This window comes from Haliotis cracherodii, unplaced genomic scaffold (genome assembly GCF_022045235.1).
Source record: "Haliotis cracherodii isolate W230 unplaced genomic scaffold, xgHalCrac1.p SCAF_12, whole genome shotgun sequence".
Taxonomy (NCBI): Eukaryota; Metazoa; Mollusca; class Gastropoda; order Lepetellida; family Haliotidae; genus Haliotis; species Haliotis cracherodii.
The window spans coordinates 37,831,093-37,852,729 of record NW_027266267.1 but is presented as its reverse complement, the minus strand read 5'-3'; the positions used below and the strand labels follow the sequence as shown (position 1 = coordinate 37,852,729).

Here is a 21,637-nt window from a genome sequence, read left to right as displayed (position 1 = left end):
ACTGCTGTGTGCTCGGTGGATGGTAGGTGTTGTACTGCAGGTATGGTGATGGTACTGTGTGGGGGAGATGTCAGGTGTTGTACTGCAGGTATGATGAGGCTACTGTGTGTCTGGTGGATGACGGTGTTGTACTGCAGGTATGGCGACACTGCTGTGTGTCGGGATGATGGTAGATCTTGTACTACAGGTATCATGAGACTGCTGTGTGTCTGGTGGATGGCAGGTGTTGGACTGCAGGTATGGTTAGGCTACTATGCGTCTGGTTGATGGTAGATGTTGTACTGCAGGTATGATGTAGCTACTATGTATCTGGTTGATGGTAGATGTTGTACTGCAGGTATGGTGAGGCTACTGTGTGTCTGATGGATGGCAGGTGTTGTACTGCAGGTATGGTGAGGCTACTATGCGTCTGGTTGATGGTAGATGTTGTACTGCAGGTATGGTGAGACTGCTGTGTGTCTGTTTGATGGTAGATGCTGTACTGCAGGTATAGTGAGGCTACTATGTGTCTGGTTGATGGTAGATGTTGTACTGCAGGTATGGTGAGACTGCTGTGTGTCTGTTTGATGGTAGATGCTGTACTGCAGGTATGGTGAGACCGTTGTGTGTCTGGTTGATGGTAGATGCTGTACTGCAGGTATGGTGAGACTGCTGTGTGTCTGGTGGATGGTAGGTGTTGTACTTCAGGCATGTTGGGACTGCTGTGTGCCTGGATGATATTAGATGTTTTACTGCAGGTATGGTGATGCTACTGTGTGTCTGGTGGATGACAGGTGTTGCACTGCAGGTATGGCGACACTGCTGTGTGTCTGAATGATGATGGATCTTGTACTACAGGTATCATGAGACTGCTGTGTGTCTGGTTGATGGTAGATGTTGTACTGCAGGTATGTTGAGACTGCTGTGTGTCTGGTTAATTGTAGATGTTGTGCTACAGGTATGGTGAGACTGCTGTGTGTCTGGTGGATGGCAGGAGTTGTACTGTAGGTATGGTGAGGCTGCTGTGTGCTCGGTGGATGGTAGGTGTTGTACTGCAGGAATGTTGAGACTGCTGTGTCTCTGGATGATAGTAGAAGTTCTATTGCAGGTATGGTGAGGCTACTGTGTGTCTGGTGGATGGCAGGTGTTGGACTGCAGGTATGGTGACGGTACTGTGAGCCTGGATGGCAGGTGTTGTACAGCAGGTATGGTGAGACTGCTGTGTGCTCGGTGGATGGCAGGTGTTGTACTGCAAGTGTGGTGAGGCTACTGTGTTTGTGGATAATGGTAGATGTTGTACTGCAGGTATAGTGAGGCTACTGTCTGGTTGATGGTAGATGTTGTACTGCAGGTATGGTTAGACTATTGTGTGTCTGATGGCTTGGTGTCGTGGCTCTTACATGAGCTAAGCCTTTAAATGAAGTTGTTTGAAAAGCACTTGTCCACACCTGTTTTAGTTTGTATCAAGTATGGCCTATACACATGAAACTGTGTACTTCGCATATTATGAATGATGTATGTGTTACGCTTGCTTTCTGTTGTCTGACAGTAATAATGTAGAGTCGGAGGTGACCATCGAAACAACGAGGAGCCACTGTACTGCCATTCGTCGTCTGCATCACATTATATTTTATAAATTCCGAGCTGCCCGACAAGGAAGGACAAATAGAAAAAACCCCAGAAACTTCGGACGTGGGAGATCTGCTTCCTGTCACATTTCAAATAATCACTTAACATTCACACAAAAAGTAGTTCAATGTATGTTCACCGAATGTTGTTTCATAAGCCCTTTCCTCATTGTCAGTTTCGTGTTTTGACGTGAAATTGGGGTCATGGATATATTTATGCCTATGACATGATTCATTTTGGAAATGTAGTATTACTTAACAGGAAATAAAAACAATATTTTATAACCCTTTCTACAACCATAATAAATCCACTAAAAGCAGAGTCCAATGTACGATTCCGTCTAAATCATAAGAACATGGTTACAAATCACTTTCAAATAGTAAACATATCAAATGTTCACGAAATGAGCGCATCCTGTCCCAACAGTCACTTGGCCCCGTCACAAACACATGCAAGTGATGTATTATCCAGACATTTAGATTCAAAAGGCCGGCTTCCAATGTCACTTGAACAAATATTTGTTGCTGATGAATGCTTAATGTTCAAATGACCTGTCAACACTTGCTTGTGTTCGGCAGCTGAATTACACTATCCATGCAGCAACACACGAATATAATAACAAGATAAGACACCAGTGAGTGCGTGAGTGAGTGAGTGAGTGAGTGAGTTGGGTTTAGCGCCCCTTTTAACAGTATTCCAGTGATATCACGGCGTGTCAGCTTCATGTGGGAGGCAAGCCCAAGTGATGCAGGTCTCGGACATTTACAACTTCGGTGAAACGGGTTTGGAGCTAACAAACCTAGAAATATAATCGGAGCGAACCGGGATTCGAACCCACAATCAAAGGTTTCTGGCGTGCCCAAGGGACGCAACTCTGTACAGCAAATCGCGGTGCCTTAGACGACTGGGCCACCCGTGCCCCTAGATGAGACATTAATGTTAAGATGCAATATTAATGTATTTACTTGTAATCTTATTATAAATAATTGTGATTGTTCTTAAATGCCACAACATGCATTATTCCAGCAATACGACGACGGCCTGTAAATAACCGCACCAGACAATCGAGACACGGGACACTATGCCAGGTATTCTACGATAACAATAAAAAATGCTTGATTCTATTTGGTAAAAAAAAGGCAATTTCTTTCAATTGGTACCTCTTGTAAATGAACCCTTTTAAACCAAATCGCGATCTTTCGATGCCCCTTGCATCGATCCATATATAAATTGCTGCCGATCACACATTACAATATTGCAGACATTCGATGTCAGAAAAATGTTTATCAGACAAAGAAATTGATTTGAGAACACACCCTTACTAAACACTGTATCAAGGCCACATCATCATCGGTCAAAATATGACCAGTCTCTCGCGTCTCGTCCTCTGCATCTAAAATCAGATTGTTTCCGTCGGCAATAGTTGTGTTTATAGGATCATTTTCGACCTGTACTTACGATCATTTAAGTACAGATCGGGTTTATTCTCATATGTTCGATTTCCAGGATGTCTCCGTGGGCCGATGGATAGCAAGTGTACCCAGAAGAAGAAGAAGTATTTTGAATGAAGGCCACATGAATAATATATGTTATGCACGTGCACATATTTTCTTACAACAAATGTACATATTTGTTTACATTTGTATTTACATAGGTAAATGTATTTTTACATATATGGACAGGCTTTTAATAACAGAATCATTTCTGGCAGATAGAAGACTGAATTTTTTTGCAACAGATGGTTGCACATGGTGACATTTTGGAATTAAAATTTCTCTTCTACTTTTATAAAAAGGACACATTAACAAAAAATGGTATTCATTTTCTATTTCATAGCGGTTACATTTCGTAAGTAAACTAAACGATGACTCTGTGGTTGTATTAAATCGAGCTTTTTGTACATTCAGATTATGGCATTTTTACATAATTTTACATAAAGCATTGAGAAGATCTCTTTCACATGCTAAAGTAGACAGATATCTTTTTTCTGGTTCGAGTAATGATTTATAAGATGAATCATCATCAAGGAAAGAATAAATGGTGATTTTGGAATAACGAGAGTACCCAGAGAACTTTACCGAGAGATGTGCGTGAAGACAAGAACAAGTCCGTATGTTTATCAAACACTTTATGTAATTAAAAATATACACTTTGTAGCTGTGTCATGATGCATCATTTCTAATTTGTATAAACATGTGGCATTACAGGGATGAAGGGGTGAAGTCGTGTGTCCTGTCAGTTCTGTCCCAAAATAATAGATTCGCAGCTGAAGTTGATTTTATTTATTTGCGTCATTACTCATCATAGAGCTCCCATTACTCATCAAAATCACTACTCATATTACCATCATCAAAGTCACTATCTGATAGAGGTATGTCATAGTCTACTTCAAACGTGCTCAACTCCATGTTCTCGGTAGGTGCGTGTTGTTCTGCGTCTGCCACAGTAGGTGAAGCATCTGAGACACCAAGGCCACAATCCTCTGCTCCCCACATGGATGCATCAGGCGGGTTGTCAGATGCATTGGACGAGTGGTCAGATACATCAGGTGGGTCGTCAAACAGCATTTGAGGAACTGCTTGTGAATTTCTCCTTTTCATCAGCACGGTGGTTATGGCAATGAGCATGAAGACAAATCCTGACACAAGGATCCCCGCAACGAGAAATGTACGTTGATTAAGGATACCGCCTTGTTCATCTAATTGGGTACTCCCTACAATAGACACGGAAATACAGTGATGACATATGCTTTGTTTATCAACACCCTTACTAACATGAGCTTTTGAGAGAAAGATTTCGAGGGTCGTTCTGGTGATGAAAACCCAAGTTAAGCGGATCCTTACGCTTCGAAAAGACACAACCATGCGGTAGTGGGCCACAAGTACGTCACTACTCAACGAGGAAATATATTTGTAAAATGCAAGTGATAGTGATATTTCCATGTGTGGTTGGAAAACATAATCATACTTTCATTGGGGAAGTAATTGGATGAAACTGACGAATGTGTTCAGCATAACTGTTGTTGAAGGAAACAATCTCTTGATGTCATCTGGTTTATTTGTTTTAGAGTATTATGTGAACTTTATGCGCCAGGAAAGACAGAAGCGATGCAGGTACGAGCTATTTACCACTAACATATTAAAAATAAAACAATTCTTAATCATTCCTGAGTATCATGTAAACATTTAGAATTAGGTGAAAAGGATAGTGTTATCACTCACTCTCAGCTGCTTGACATGGAAGAGTTTTATTGTATGTGCCACAAGTGAAGACCAAGTTGAAAGTAGTATCATTGACAGGGATTTGAACTGTTTTATTTTTCGTCTCAGTGACTGTCTCTGTGATTACGTTAATGTCAGATCCTTCAGACACCAGCTTCACATGAACCTGTTCCGAACAGTAATATCCGATGACATGGACAGCACGATCTCCCCCATCACAGGGAGGAGACGAATTTGTAGCACACGTTAGGAGGCATGATGGCTCTTCTGGAATGAGATAGTCAAGGCATATTGAGTGAGTAAGTTTGATTTCACGCCGCTTTTAGCAATATTCCAGCAATATCACGGCGGGGGACACCGGAAATTGGGTTTCTCACATTGTAACCATGTCGGGAATCGAACCCGGGCCTTCAGTCTGACGAGCCAACGCTATAACCACTAGGCAACCCTACCGCCCTCAAGGCATACTTTATATATAAGCTATAAGTACATAGTGTAATTGACTGTGACATAAAAACAAGTGACAGTGGATCCGTGGCCATTATGTTTCGTGTGATGTATCATGTTACTGACAGCGATCAGGTTACAGGATGGTGCGCAACATTTCAACTTTCCGGCCTGTGCTTGTGGTACTGCTGGAATGGTGAAGCTACTGTGATAGACTAATACTGAATGTTTGAGTAAGTTGGGTTTAACGCCGCTTTTAACAGTTAATTCACGGCGTGTCAGCATAATGTGGGAGGAAAGCCAACCCTAAGTGATGCAGGTCTCAGACGTTTACCACTTCAGTAAAACCCACGAGCACGGGTATGGTGCTGACAAATCTAGAAACATGATAGGGGCGAACTGGGATTCGAACCCACAATCATAGGTTTCTGGCGTGTCCAAGGGACGCAACTCTACACAGCAAATCGCGTTGCCTTTGACGACTGGGCCACCCATGTCCCCCGATAGAATAATACAATAATACGTCTTGACTGTCCGTTGCAATATGATCCTGTGAATAACATTACTTTTGATGTTTCAAGACTAACCAGCAACAAGATAGGGGATGGAGTTTCCCATGGTTGAATAGGGCACAAGCAGCTTTAGTGATGATATATGATGTTTTGTTGCGGGTGTTGACTTCACATTCATGTGTCTTATCTTGGGGTACTTACTCACAACAGTAAAGTTGCAGGAGAGTGGAGACCAAGGAAGGACAGTACACGTCCACTGCCCAGCATGTGCTTGCTGTACTGCAGGTATGGTGAGGCTACTGTGTGTCTGGTTGATGGTAGATGCCATGTAGTTGCCCAGTGGTGTACATGATGAGCTTGATACATTGCAGATGGCGGCAACTTCACCTTGCGATGACACATAGCCATGTGAAGTTGTATTACTTGGCGGGATGCACGTCAGATGAGCAGGCGAACCAAGATATCCGACATCTGGACAGACGAGCTCCGACATACCTTTATAAATATATAGTTAATGTATATACCCCTAAGTTTACATATCTGTATTTAATATACCTTCAGTTGTTGGTCATCTATAGCCTATTTTTGATACTGTGTTATTGACTAATGTATTTTTTTTTACATGTTCTCAACTAGTTTTAATTTGAATCTGTGATAATCTAGTTATAGTACTGTCCATCTCTCAGTCAGTCTTCTCTTCAGGGGCGGTCGGGTAGCCTAGTGGTTAAAGCGTTAGCTCGTCATGCCGAAGACATGGGTACAATGTGTGAAGCCCATTTCTGGTGTCCCCCGCCGTGATATTGCTGGAATATTGCTAAAAGCGGCGTAAAACCATACTCACTCACTCACTCACTCAGTCTTCTCTTCATGAAATGTCGCCGATTGGACGTTACATGGATATGGATGCTTTGAGCTGATTTGTATGTGTCATATAATGAATACACAATGCCATTTAGAAAGTTTTAAAATGTAACAAATGTTATATTTGAGATCACACTTTCTTACTAAAGTCCAGATTCTCGTACTTTTAGGGGGTTGATTCCCGTCCGGGATTCGAATCCAGACTTGCCAGACTGAGGCACCTAATCGCAAGCACACAAAGTCAGCGATCTAACCAACTCAGCCACCGAGGCTTCCACAAAAAGGAAAGTCCGACAACTGGTAGTCTAGATCACGTTTTTGTGGAAGCCTCTGCGGCAGACTCAACCCCCAAAGAGTACGAGAATCTGTACTTTACTAAGAAAGTGTTATCCCAAATGTTACATTTGTTACGAGTCATATAATAAGAAACAATTTTTATATGGTGTAGGTGATACATACGTATAAAAAATAAGTATTTTTAATTTGGGGAAACATACCGTGTGATTCTGGTATCAGAAGCATCAGCACCAGCACGCACACAACACACAAGGGGGCGGTGTCCACTGTCTGACACATATGAATGAATGTGTACAGCGCCATCATGAATGTTCCTTGAGCAATCCGTAGCTGACGCAGTTCCTATGCTGTGGATTCGATAGCTGCAAAATAGTGTTTTCACTCAGCGATAATAGTCCTTAAAGGATATAACACATGTTTGTTGTAGAAGAGACTAACGGGATCGGATGGTCACTTTCGCTGCCTTGGTTATTGCCTGTCCTCGTAACCCAATTTCAAAGAGTTAGTGAGTGAGTTGGATTTAACGCCGCCTTTAACATTATTCCAGTTATATCACGGAGTGTCAGCTTAATGTGGGAGGAAAGCCCGAAGTGATTCGGGTCTCAGACGTTTTCCACTCCGGAGAAACCCACAAGCGTGATTCGAACCCACAATCACAGGTTTCTGGCGTGCTCAAGGGACGCAACTCTGCACAGCGAGCGCGGCCAATCGTGTCCCCAGGTGAGACAATAAGGATTGAGTGTGTTCTCTGACGGTGTAAAACAACTGAATTCATTATTTGTTGTACTGGTCGAATATTGAAAACAGCGATGTGAAACCATACTCACTCCCTCGCTTACTTCCTTGCTTATTCATGGGCAGAGTTAAGCACAATTTAACGTCTCAATTACCGGAACGCATTCTTTGAACACGAATACACATAGGCATGATATTATTGCGTGGCCACCACGAAGATCCATGTTCATGGCGTCAGTCAGTGAATAGCCTTGACCAGACTCGATGAATTACAGACCGTCGCCATATAGCTTACGCACTGATAAGTCGGTACATACAGTTGTAAATTGTGCGATCGGATATGAATCAAGAATATCTCTCAAACTGATACAGTCATTGTCTTATCTGAAACACAGCGTTGCTCAAACCAAAGTATTGATCCATGTGTCACAAGTGAACACACATATGTCGAATGTACAATTGGTCAGTGTTAAGGGATTACTTCATACAAGTAAGGCAGCGTGTTACATACCTGTCTCACGTGTCCAGTCACCCATCAAATTATAGTGATTTGAAATGAAACAGAAAGTTAAATCTGAGGTCAATTATAAAAAGGATGAATATATTTTACAGTCATTTCTTTTTCCTCGTTACAAATATCTGAATATACAACTAAGGAAACAAAAAGGATTTCAGAGTCAACGTTGATTATATGTATGTAGAATACTGTCAATAACTTGTTTAGTAACATATAAACACCACGCTATTTAACATTTGACCATCCTGTTTCTGTCTCTCCAATCAACTTGTGGGGGCATGGGTGGCCCAGTCGTCTTAGGCGCCGCGATGCGCTGTGCAGACTTGCGTTCTTTGGGCACGCCAGGAACCTATGATTGTGGGTTCGAATCCCGGTTCGCCCCGATTATTTTTCTAGGTTTGTCAGCACCATACCCATGCTCGTGGGTTTCACCGAAGTGGTAAACGTCTAAGACCTGCATAACATCGGGCTTTCCTCCCACATTAAGGTGACACGCCGTGATATAACTGGAATAATGTTAAAGGCTGCATTATATCCAACTCACTCACTATTATTCTATCACTGTAGCATCACCTTTCCGGCAGCACCACACGCACAGACCGGAGAGTTAAAATGTTGCACATAATCCAGTAACCTGATCGCTGTCAGTGGTCCTATTCACAACGCAGGTCACAAATCAGGGGAAGATGAACAACGTCGGTCCCAGAGATCCCTTGGATGGGGGACCGTGTTTCGGCAGTTTGGCCCCTGAGAGTTCCTTGTCCTTTGCTCCTGCCCCGCACTGAAGACCACGTAACACATGTGGTGTTTCCTTGTGCGAAATGTGACTCTGCTCACCCAGCAGTGAATGGGTACCCGGTAGAATGAGATGACAAAGTGGTTGTTAACCTTCAAGCGCCTTATAGGCAGCTTGAGTTGTATACTCCCCATGGAGCTGGGAATGATTGTTGAGTGCACAATGATCCAGTTACCTGGAGTAATAATAGTGTCTTGAGCTTGCCCCTGTGCGGTGTTGAAATATGCGCACTTTAAATGGGTAGTTTGTTGTTTAACGCCGCACTCAGCAGTATTCCAGCTATATGACGGCGGTCTGTAAATAATCGAGTCTGGACAAGACAATCCAGTGATTGATATCATGAGCATCGATCCACGCATTTGGAACACGATGACATGCATCAACAAAGTCAGCGGGCCTGACCACCTCATCCCGTTAGTCGCCTCTTACGACAAGCATGAGTTGCTAGAGACCTATTCTACCACCCCACCCCCCACCCCACCCGCACCCCGATCTTCACGGGTATCTAGTAGTAGTAGTAGTAGTAGTAGTTGCACAAAACTACAGCCTTCTGCATTGTCAGAAGGGCTGTATTCCTGGCAGCAAACCCGGGTACTCTCCCAATGTCAGTATCAGATTGGGAGGTACCAAGCCTAAGGCACCGAGAACGATGGGGGGTCGGCAACTTAGTACTTGGGATGCAAGCGTGACATTTCGAAAGCAAGGTCCGCATGTTTGCCATGTTTTTTCTTAATCTGGGCCGATTTGATATAGCATTTCGCTTGGTTGACACTCATTTCTATACCGTCCTGCAGCAGTAGTAGTAGTAGTAGTAGTAGTAGTAGTAGTAGTAGCAGTAGTGGTGGTGGTGGTAGTAGTATTAGTAGTAGTAGCAGCAGCAGCAGTAGTAGTAGTAGTAGTAGTAGTAGTAGTAGTAGTAGTAGTAGTGGTGGTGGTGGTGGTGGTGGTAGTAGTAGTAGTAGTAGTAGTAGTAGTATAGGTGGTGGTGGTGGTGGTGGTGGTGGTAGTAGTAGTAGTAGTGGTGGTGGTGGTGGTGGTGGTGGTGGTAGTAGTAGTAGTAGTAGTAGTAGTAGTATAGGTGGTGGTGGTGGTGGTGGTGGTGGTGGTAGTAGTAGTAGTAGTAGTAGTAGTAGTGGTGGTAGTAGTAGTAGTAGTAGCAGTAGTGGTGGTGGTGGTAGTAGTATTCGTAGTAGCAGTAGCAGCAGCAGCAGCAGCAGTAGTAGTAGTAGTAGTAGTAGTAGTAGTAGTAGTAAGGTGTTGTGTTGGTCAAGTCGGAAGGGCATCCATATAGTCCTATTCATTTACTTGCGTCTTGTGACAACGTGATTTATCGGGGACCTTTTCTAGCCTATTCTAACATATATCGACCAATGTACAGAGCTAGAGAATATTACATAACTGTGTGCGTCATACTGATGAACGTCGAATTTGTGCATCAGTAGGATATACATATGTCTTGTTATTGTGCCTCAAAGTGAGAATGACCAATCAGAGAGCAGAACTACTGACCCCACATGAGCCTGTATACCGTCAGTAAAAATCCGAGATGGCCGTTACTGACCTAATATGAGACCGTATACTGTCAGTAACAGCCATCTTGAATTTTTCAACATCCACCTCACATATTTCACATGAAAATTCTAGTACAGAAAGTCGCTAATCGACACTGTTTTGTGTTTTAATATCATTAATTGTGATAAGTCATTATTTATTAAAGAAACCACGTTCGTGACTTTGTTTATAAAAAGTATTGAGAAAAAAAGCTTACAACAGAGGTCACCGAAACGTCAATAGCAACGTCATAAAACATACTATAGGATGACGTCACAAACAAGAAACGTGACGCCAATGACGTCACATAGCAATAGAATAGATAGCAGCCCGTCGTTAGGGGAAAGCGGACTGCTATCAAGTTACAGTGGCCCGCAGATTTCTGTAAACATGCGGGCATTTTTATGATAATTCTATCCATTTTAGCTATAGTACTTTAAACGTTCACATTTAGTGCATTATGTATTCCATTGTTAACGTTCATGCTTACATTAAAGCGTTGTATCGGAAACATATGTACCGATCCTGTCGGTTATACCGGTTGTAAGTGTCAGGTTTTCATTTTGACATGACATGTGCGACAAAGATACCAAATAGTGTAATATTTTCCTACTGACCTAATATGACACCGTATACGACAACTGAAGACACCATACATGTAACTAATAGTATTATACACACATCCTATGTAATTTACAAGTGTTGAGGAGGGGGGGGAGGGGGGGGCACAGGTGGCCCAGTCGTCTAAGGCACCGCGATTCGCTGTGCAGAGTTGCGTCCATTAGGCACGCCAGAAACCTATAATTGTGGGTTCGAATCCCGGTTCGCCCTGATTATGTTTCTAGGTCAGCACCATACCCGTGCTCGTGGGTGTCACCGAAGTGGTAAACGTCTGAGACCTGCATCACTTCGGGCTTTCCTCCCACATTATGGTGACACGCCGTGATATAACTGTAATACTGTTAAAAGCGGCGTTAAACCACTCACTCACTACACGTGTTCGGACCTCATTTAAACAGTGACGTTATTGGTACCACGGAGAATATAGTCAGAAGCCATCTCATTAACCATTTTATCGATTACAGAATATTGATGCTAATTAATGATAAATAATGACACATGTATCTTTTCAAAAGCGATAATTGGGCATTTTAACATACACAGGGCACCTGGAAGATGCCATTCTTTAGTTTGGATAGTTCCTCTAGGTTGTTATATGTCATTTCACACCAGCCATACTGCGATACCGCATGTTGAATTTCAAGCTGGTTTCTCATTAATTAATTTGACATTGTATAAAGATAATCTTGCATTTGCATGACGGTGTTGCATGAGACAAAATAATCAGATGTTCAGTCATGGAGTTGATGTAATGGCATTACGTTCTGTTTTTAGTCTACACAATCCCCCATACTCTACTTTACCGGGCATCTGCATCAACACACAGCCTTGATTAGTTTCACAAAAACACATGTTTGAACAATTACAATAATGACTTATTTTTTGTCACGCGAGCGCATCCCGAGAAGTTGAAAAGGCTGAGACTCAGATACTCCAAGCTGAAGATAACGTTCATTATTGTCTCAGGGCACATGCTAATTTCGATACACAGGTAAGTGTCAATGTGCCACTTTATACCTTCATTTATATAAAGTAGACACAATGTATGGTTAACAACTTCTTTAATATTGTAAAGGCGACGTTCGGTATGGATCCTTATACCGTTGTCAGGGGGCACAGGGGGCCCAGTCGTCTAAGGCACCGCGATTTGCTGTGTTGCGTCCCTTGGACACGCCAGAAACCTATGATTGTGGGTTCGAATCCCGGTTCGCCCCGATTATGTTTCTAGGTTTGTCAGCACCATACCCGTACTCGTGGGTTTCACCGAAGTGGTAAACGTCTGAGACCTGCATCACTTCGGGCTTTCCTCCCAAATTAAGCTGACACGCCGTGATATAACTGGAATACTGTTAAAAGCGGCGTTAAACCCAACTCACTCACTCACTATACCGTTGTCAAGCAAGACTGACTGAGGAACAGTGTACAGAATATTTCTAGTAGGTAGAGGATTAACAGTAGAGGAGTATCCTTCTGTTGTCATCGCTTACTCATGTTATCCTACTCATGTATGCAATTGTCCTCTACTGTTAATCACCCACCTACTATATATATTCTGTACAATGTTCCTCATTCAGTCTTGCTTGACAACGGTAAAAGGATCTGTACCGAAACGGCGCCTTTACAGTATTAAAGAAGTTGTTGTCCATTAATTGTGTCCACTTTGTCATCCGTCAACTTCTAAGTAATGCCTATCAAACCATTCATTTATATACTAATATTGTTTATGACAGTATCAAGAGTCTAATGTCTGGAATTAATGTCTTGAAGTAATAATGAAAGGGAGTATTAACAGACTGACGTGTACACATAGCTGCAAGCAGCAACGTCTGTCTCCATGTGGTACTGAGACGCGTCCAGTTTGACATGCACGTCAGTCTTACGTGACAACGGTATATGGATCTATACTGAACGTCGCCTTTACAGTAATTAAAGAAGTTGTTGTCCATTAATTGTGTCCACTTTGTCATCCGTCAACTTCTAAGTAATGCCTATCAAACCATTCATTTATATACTAATATTGTTTATGACAGTATCAAGAGTCTAATGTCTGGAATTAATGTCTTGAAGTAATAATGAAAGGCAGTATTAACAGACTGACGTGTACACATAGCTGCAAGCAGCAACGTCTGTCTCCATGTGGTACTGAGACGCGTCCAGTTTGACATGCATGTCAGTCTTACGTGACAACGGTATAAGGATCTATACTGAAACGTCGTCTTCACAGTAATTAAAGAAGTTGTTATCCATAAATTGTGTTTCCTTTGTCAATTTGGGTAGTCTATCATTTGCCGATACAGTCAACAAAAGCACTAATTTTTGAAGGAATTTAGGAAGGACATTTAGCCTTAATAAACAGCTTCCAGTTTTGGAAAACATACTCTAATGTTCAGGTACTAAAAACAAGTGAATTGTACTTTTAGTTGTGATTATGTCACTGCAAGTGTGGGTAAACACATTCTTACTGCATACGAAATAAATCATACAAACTCCCCTGTAGCTTAACTTATCACTGAAATGCCAAAATGCTTGAATAACACCCAAAAAACAAACATTTCAAACAGTCTTAAATACCAAACGACATCAGTTCATGAGTAGAGTGACTGATATCTGCGCAAAACTATTGGTTAATTATCTTATGTCGAAGGTGGGGTCGAGGTGGCGAAGGGGGGGTCGAGGTGGTGAAGGGAGGGTCGAGGTGGTGAAGGGAGGGTCGAGGTGGTGGAGGGAGGGTCGAGGTGGCGGAGGGAGGGTCGAGGTGGCGAAGGGAGGGTCGAGATGGTGGAGGGAGGGTCGAGGTGGTGGAGGGAGGGTCGAGGTGGTGGAGGGAGGGTCGAGGTGGCGGAGGGAGGGTCGAGGTGGCGAAGGGAGGGTCGAGATGGTGGAGGGAGGGTCGAGGTGGTGGAGGGAGGGTCGAGGTGGTGGAGGGAGGGTCGAGGTGGTGGTGGGAGGGTCGAGGTGGTGGAGGGAGGGTCGAGGTGGTGGAGGGAGGGTCGAGGTGGCGAATTGAGGGTCGAGGTGGTGGTGGGAGGGTCGAGGTGGTGGAGGGAGGGTCGAGGTGGTGAAGGGAGGGTCGAGGTGGCGAAGGGAGGGTCGAGGTGGTGGAGGGAGTGTCCAGGTGGTGGTGGGAGGGTCGAGGTGGTGGAGGGAGGGTCCAGGTGATGGAGGGAGGGTCGAGGTGGTGGTGGGAGGGTCCAGGTGGCGAAGTGAGGGTCGAGGTGGTGAAGCGAGGGTCGAGGTTGTGAAGGGAGGGTCTATGTGGTGAAGTAAGGGTCTTTGTGGTGAAGTGAGGGTCTATATGGTGAAGTGAGGGTCTATGTGGTGAAGTGATTGTCTATTTGGTGAATTGAGGGTCTATGTGGTGAAGCGAAGGTCTATGTGGTGAAGTGAGGGTATGTGTGGTAAAGCGAGGTTTGAGGTGGTGAAGTGATGGTCTATGTGGTGAAGTGATTGTCTATGTGGTGAAGTGATGGTCTATGTGGTGAAGTGAGGGTCTATGTTGTGAAGCGAGGTTTGAGGTGGTGAAGTGATGGTCTATGTGGTGAAGGGAAGGTCGAGGTGGTGAAGTGATGGTCTATGTGGTGAAGTGATTGTCTATGTGAAGTAAGGGTCTTTCTGGTGAAGTGAGGGTCTATGTTGTGAAGCGAGGATCGAGGTGGTGAAGGGAAGGTCGAGGTGGTGAAGTGATGGTCTATTTGGTGAAGTGATGGTCTATGTGGTGAAGTGAGGGTCTATGTTGTGAAGCGAGGATCGAGGTTGTGAAGGGAAGGTCGAGGTGGTGAAGTAAGGGTAAAATTGGTAAAGGGAGGGTCGAAGTGTGAATAGAAGATGATATGGTGAAGGATTGTCGTGTCGGTGAAGTGAGGGACGAGGTGATGAAGGGAGAGTCGAGGTGATGAAGTGAGTTTCGAGGTGGTGAATTGAGGGTCAAAATAGCGATGGTTAGGGTCGAGGTCTTGAAGGGATTGTTGTGCTGGTGTTGTGAGGGACGAGTTGTTGAAGACAGGCTCGGGGTGATGAAGTGAGGATCGTGTTGGTGACGTAAGGGACGAGGTGATAAAGGGAGGGTCGTGTTGGTGACGTGAGGGACGTGGTGGTGAAGTGAGGGTCGTGTTGGTGACGTGAGGGACGAGGTGATGAAGTGAGGATCGTGTTGGTGACGTGAGGGACGAGGTGATGAAGTGAGGATCGTGTTGGTGACGTGAGGGTCGAGGTGATGAAGTGAGGATCGTGTTGGTGACGTGAGGGACGAGGTGATGAAGTGAGGATCGTGTTGGTGACGTGAAGGACGAGGTGATAAAGGGAGGGTCGTGTTGGTGACGTGAGGGACGTGGTGGTGAAGTGAGGGTCGTGTTGGTGACGTGAGGGACGAGGTGATGAAGTGAGGATCGTGTTGGTGACGTGAGGGACGAGGTGATAAAGGGAGGGTCGTGTTGGTGACGTGAGGGACGTGGTGGTGAAGTGAGGGTCGTGTTGGTGACGTGAGGGACGAGGTGATGAAGTGAGGATCGTGTTGGTGACGTGAGGGACGAGGTGATGAAGTGAGGATCGTGTTGGCGACGTGAGGGTCGTGGTGGTGAAGTGAGGGACGTGTTGGTGACGTGAGGGACGAGGTGATGAAGTGAGGGTCGTGTTGGTGACGTGAGGGACGTGGTGGTGAAGTGACGATTGTGTTGGTGACGTGAGGGTCGAGGTGATGAAGTGAGGCTCGTGTTGGTGACGTGAGGGACGTGGTGGTGAAGTGACGATTGTGTTGGTGACGTGAGGGACGAGGTGATGAAGTGAGGCTCGTGTTGGTGACGTGAGGGTCGAGGTGATGAAGTGAGGCTCATGTTGGTGACGTGAGGGACGTGGTGGTGAAGTGAGGGTCGTGTTGGTGACGTGAGGGACGTGGTGGTGAAGTGAGGGTCGTGTTGGTGACGTGAGGGACGTGGTGATGAAGTGAGGGTCGTGTTGGTGACGTGAGGGACGTGGTGGTGAAGTGAGGATTGTGTTGGTGACGTGAGGGACGTGGTGGTGAAGTGAGGATTGTGTTGGTGACGTGAGGGACGTGGTGGTGAAGTGAGGGTCTATGTTGTGAAGCGAGGATCGAGGTTGTGAAGGGAAGGTCGAGGTGGTGAAGTAAGGGTAAAATTGGTAAAGGGAGGGTCGAAGTGTGAATAGAAGATGATATGGTGAAGGATTGTCGTGTCGGTGAAGTGAGGGACGAGGTGATGAAGGGAGAGTCGAGGTGATGAAGTGAGTTTCGAGGTGGTGAATTGAGGGTCAAAATAGCGATGGTTAGGGTCGAGGTCTTGAAGGGATTGTTGTGCTGGTGTTGTGAGGGACGAGTTGTTGAAGACAGGCTCGGGGTGATGAAGTGAGGATCGTGTTGGTGACGTAAGGGACGAGGTGATAAAGGGAGGGTCGTGTTGGTGACGTGAGGGACGTGGTGGTGAAGTGAGGGTCGTGTTGGTGACGTGAGGGACGAGGTGATGAAGTGAGGATCGTGTTGGTGACGTGAGGGACGAGGTGATGAAGTGAGGATCGTGTTGGTGACGTGAGGGTCGAGGTGATGAAGTGAGGATCGTGTTGGTGACGTGAGGGACGAGGTGATGAAGTGAGGATCGTGTTGGTGACGTGAAGGACGAGGTGATAAAGGGAGGGTCGTGTTGGTGACGTGAGGGACGTGGTGGTGAAGTGAGGGTCGTGTTGGTGACGTGAGGGACGAGGTGATGAAGTGAGGATCGTGTTGGTGACGTGAGGGACGAGGTGATAAAGGGAGGGTCGTGTTGGTGACGTGAGGGACGTGGTGGTGAAGTGAGGGTCGTGTTGGTGACGTGAGGGACGAGGTGATGAAGTGAGGATCGTGTTGGTGACGTGAGGGACGAGGTGATGAAGTGAGGATCGTGTTGGCGACGTGAGGGTCGTGGTGGTGAAGTGAGGGACGTGTTGGTGACGTGAGGGACGAGGTGATGAAGTGAGGGTCGTGTTGGTGACGTGAGGGACGTGGTGGTGAAGTGACGATTGTGTTGGTGACGTGAGGGTCGAGGTGATGAAGTGAGGCTCGTGTTGGTGACGTGAGGGACGTGGTGGTGAAGTGACGATTGTGTTGGTGACGTGAGGGACGAGGTGATGAAGTGAGGCTCGTGTTGGTGACGTGAGGGTCGAGGTGATGAAGTGAGGCTCATGTTGGTGACGTGAGGGACGTGGTGGTGAAGTGAGGGTCGTGTTGGTGACGTGAGGGACGTGGTGGTGAAGTGAGGGTCGTGTTGGTGACGTGAGGGACGTGGTGATGAAGTGAGGGTCGTGTTGGTGACGTGAGGGACGTGGTGGTGAAGTGAGGATTGTGTTGGTGACGTGAGGGACGTGGTGGTGAAGTGAGGATTGTGTTGGTGACGTGAGGGACGAGGTGATGAAGGGAGGGTCGTGTTGGTGACGTGAGGGACGAGGTGATGAAGTGAGGATTGTGCTGGTGGAATGAGGTCGTGATGGTGAATACAGTGTAAACGTGTACAGACACCTTGGAGGCGAGTGGTTTGTCAGTAGGCCTCCACTTACGTTGTACATTGGTTATGACGAACTGAAGTGTGAATGGACGTATAAATTACATAAATCTGGGCCCCAATTACTGCAATTGGTACAGCCAAGTATGTGTGGTCTATGTCCGTAAGTGTACACAGCCGTTTCTACAATCATGCCAGTGACACCAGCCGGGAGCTTCAGCTGATATCTAGTGAAGGGGAGCTAACTCCTCACCACATCTATACATTAAACAACACGGAATCGGATAACGTTTTGAAAATGTTAGGAGGAATAATCCAACTGACTTACGCATTGCCTGTCTCCACGGTCTAGTGGATAGAGCGTATGACTGGGGAAGACAAGCCTCCTTTATCGATATCGACATATCGAATTCTGTTTAGTCTGAACCAGTATTGTGAGGGACGAGGTGATGAAGAGAGATTCTAGTTGATGAAGTGAGGGTCACGTTGGTGAGGTGAAAGTTGTTGTGATGAATGGAGGGTCGCGGTGGTGACGTGAGGGTCGAGGTTGTGAAGTACACCAACAAAGGCATACGCATGTGCACACACACATACATACACACGCAGAGGCACACACACACACACAGAGGCACACACACACACACACACACACATGCATGCACGTCACTATATAAGTGCAATAATACCGAAAGTGATATTAAATCCACTTTCGCCTCACCAACTACAATCACTATCGACTATATCCTCCAGTGGTCAGAATTTGCTTGGATCGGAGCAGAGATTGTGGAGTTTCACGTCAGAAAATAGCATTCCATTTACAGGCTCTTTGCAGGTCCTTATACAGAGAGTGCTGTTGAAAGTTTATCTTGAAGACAGATGACGGAAATCATTTTACTAATTATAAACCTATTCACTGGGATCGCTATTAAGTAAGAGACTTCTTTCTATAGGCATTAAAACCTATTGTGGGGTTTTACTTTCCCAGTCGGGATAATCTCATAAACAGGGACGTTGTAATGTCCCTGGGAGTTATATAATGTCCTGGGTATTTAATTAATATAACTTCCGTTCAGATTGTAACATGTAATGAAATGTAAAATCAAATGACAAATGTTTTTTTTACATTCCCGACGATCGAACTCGCAACCTTCGTATCTGTAGCCCAGTGAGTGTACCACGAGGCTACAGAGTTGTTGATAAGCCTCACTGGTTTTTAGAATGTCATTTTCAAGATCCGTACGCCAGCACCAGATATTTTACGCGCGTTTCCTAAGGTTCATGGAAAGTATGTTCGAAACATAACAATGTTGATAAATGTTGTTTTAAGTTTCTTTTTTCGGTTTATAAGTATAGAAAAACACTTTCCCTCGGTTTGGTAGACAGAGCATGACCTGGGGTCGGGAAAAACCGCGGGGGTTTCGCCCCCTTGGTTTTTCCCTCTCCCCAGGGCATGCTCTGTCTACCAAAATTTTCTCCAATACGTAAAAAACCACTGTGTAACAAAGTATACAAAAGAACAGATAAAGAACGATTATTTCAACCACAAGCAAACGTAAACTGTAAACCCCATCACCAATAGATAAGGCTAGAAGTTTAGTACCGGTATAGCCTCTTTCCACTTTTTACATCTTTACAGATGCTACACTATATTAACATACAGGACACTGATGTGACCCTGTAAAGGTATATAACTATAACTGTCAGACTGTAACAAGTGACGGAGCAATGAATACCTGATACAAAACACTGAAACAGTATGTATTTCAAAGAAAATTACTTTATGATACTTTATTTCGCTACTTGGAGGTCAGTGGTCAATGTACACTAGGCAAAACAATTCTTCTCGGCACGGTGAGAGGTTACATGATATAGCTTGAGAAATAATCACATCATGTATGGTATTATGTCATGGGTTGACTCGACATAAATGTTTCAAGTACCTGAAACAGGCGTAATGAAAATGTACCACGTTTCTGAGCATGGTGAACATTACACTTGTTTAATATCAGGGTTAATATAAGCATATTCAAATTATGGTTGGTCTTCAACATTATTTCATCTAAGGGAGCGGTCGGATAGTCCAGTGGTTAAAGCGTTCGCTCGATCGTCAGATCGCAGTCATATATTTGGAAACACAACAGAATTGCATCAATACCCACTTGGCAGTAATTACCGACTTTTCACGTCATATATCACATTTCAGATCCTATGATTGTGGGTTCGAATCCGAGCTCGCCCCAATTATGTTTCTAAATTTGTCAGCACCATACCCGTGCTCGTGGGTTACACCGAAGTGGTAAACGTCTGAGACCTGCATCACTTCGGGCTTCCCTCCCACATTAAGCTGACACGCCGTGATATAACTGTAATACTGTTAAAACTCACTCACTCACTTGTGGAAGGTTTTGAAAATGGAAACGTAAATATAAATCCTTCCTATTGCTTCATGAGATCATGGATAATCACACACTGAACACATAATACAATGTGACTTGGTTAAGCCATCAGTTTTAGTCGTGTTTTATTACAAAGTAGAGACAATTTATTAATTAACTGTAAAAGAAAACTAACAGAAGCAGTCCACATTCGCCGCCACAAGCCACCAATCAACAGAGATCAAGACTATAAACTCATTAAGCAGTAATCAGCCCAACTATGTACACTTAATCCTGTTTAATTGGTTTCCTGTCTTTTTGGCTTCCTCGTCATGCGGTCCCTGTCCATCATGTTGTTACGTTATTATCCTTCGGTTGTCATTACTTAACCTACTCGTGTTAATCTCTTTCTTGTATGCAATTGTTGTTTCTGTTATCCCTTCACCTACTATATATATTCTGTTAACGTTCCATGTTCATTATTCAGCCTTGCTTGACAACGGTATACGTATATATACCGACGCATCGCCTTTACAGTAAATACAGAAGTTATTTATACAAAAATGTTTCTACTTTGTCATTCGTCAACTTCTAAGTAATGCCTATCAAATAAGTGTGTTATAATGTTCAACACGTACCTGGTCTCTTAACGTATCGGTACAAGCAATTAAGTGGAACTATCTGTCAGTTCTCCCTGTTCGTGACCCGTGAAGATCCAGGGTAGAATAGGTCTTCAGCAAGCCATGCTTGCCCTAAAAGGCGACTATGCTTTTCGTAAAAGGCGACTAACGCGATCGGGTGGTCCGGCTCGTAGGGACGCTTCTCTGCACAGCGAAACGCGGCGCCTTAGGTGAGACAATAAGGATAGTGTGTGTTCTCTGATGGTAAAACAACTGAATTCATTATTTGTTGTGCTGGTCGAATATTGAAAACAGCGATCTGAAATCAAACTCACTCCCTCGCTTACTTACTTGGTTATTCATGGTCAGTGTTAAGCACATTTTAACATCCCAATTACCGGAACGCATTCTTGGAACACCAATACACATGGGCATAAATAAATCGTGGATGATTTTTATTTACTTATCCGACTCAACGTTGCATTCTTTGCAAAACTACGAGTAGAATTTGCAAATCGAACATCTTGGAGGCGGCTGTTAAGTGGAGTCTGTTGATATGTGATTTCGAAACGTATCAATTTAAGGTCATTTTGGCAATATTTCATTCATATCGTGCAGACGCGCATTGTGTTGTATATTAGTGAGTGAGTGAGTGAGTTAAAATTTTAAGTCACATCGGCAATATTTCAGCCATATCGTGACTATCAAAAGTTAAATATAATACATATAATGAAACGTATGTAAAAACCTGCCAACGAGGGACAGTAAAACAACTAGACGTATCACAGCAATTAAATTTAAAACTAGTATGTAATAATAAAATCAATAGCACTATACATATACATTACATTTTAAAAACAGGCTATAGATCTCCAGCAACTGAAGGTAGATCACCATACTAGGGACCATGGGGACTTACAGTACCTTTGCTACCTGCATGGACCCTAGCAGGATTTACATCATCCCTTCAGTCGTTGGCGATTGTACATAATTT

The 21,637-nt window shown here is 44.3% G+C and overlaps 1 pseudogene; it reads right to left on the bottom strand.

The window, feature by feature from the left end:
• Window positions 1-3,885: 3,885 nt before the first annotated feature.
• On the bottom strand, window positions 3,886-18,052 carry LOC139457864 (uncharacterized; annotated as a pseudogene).
• Window positions 18,053-21,637: the final 3,585 nt, after the last annotated feature.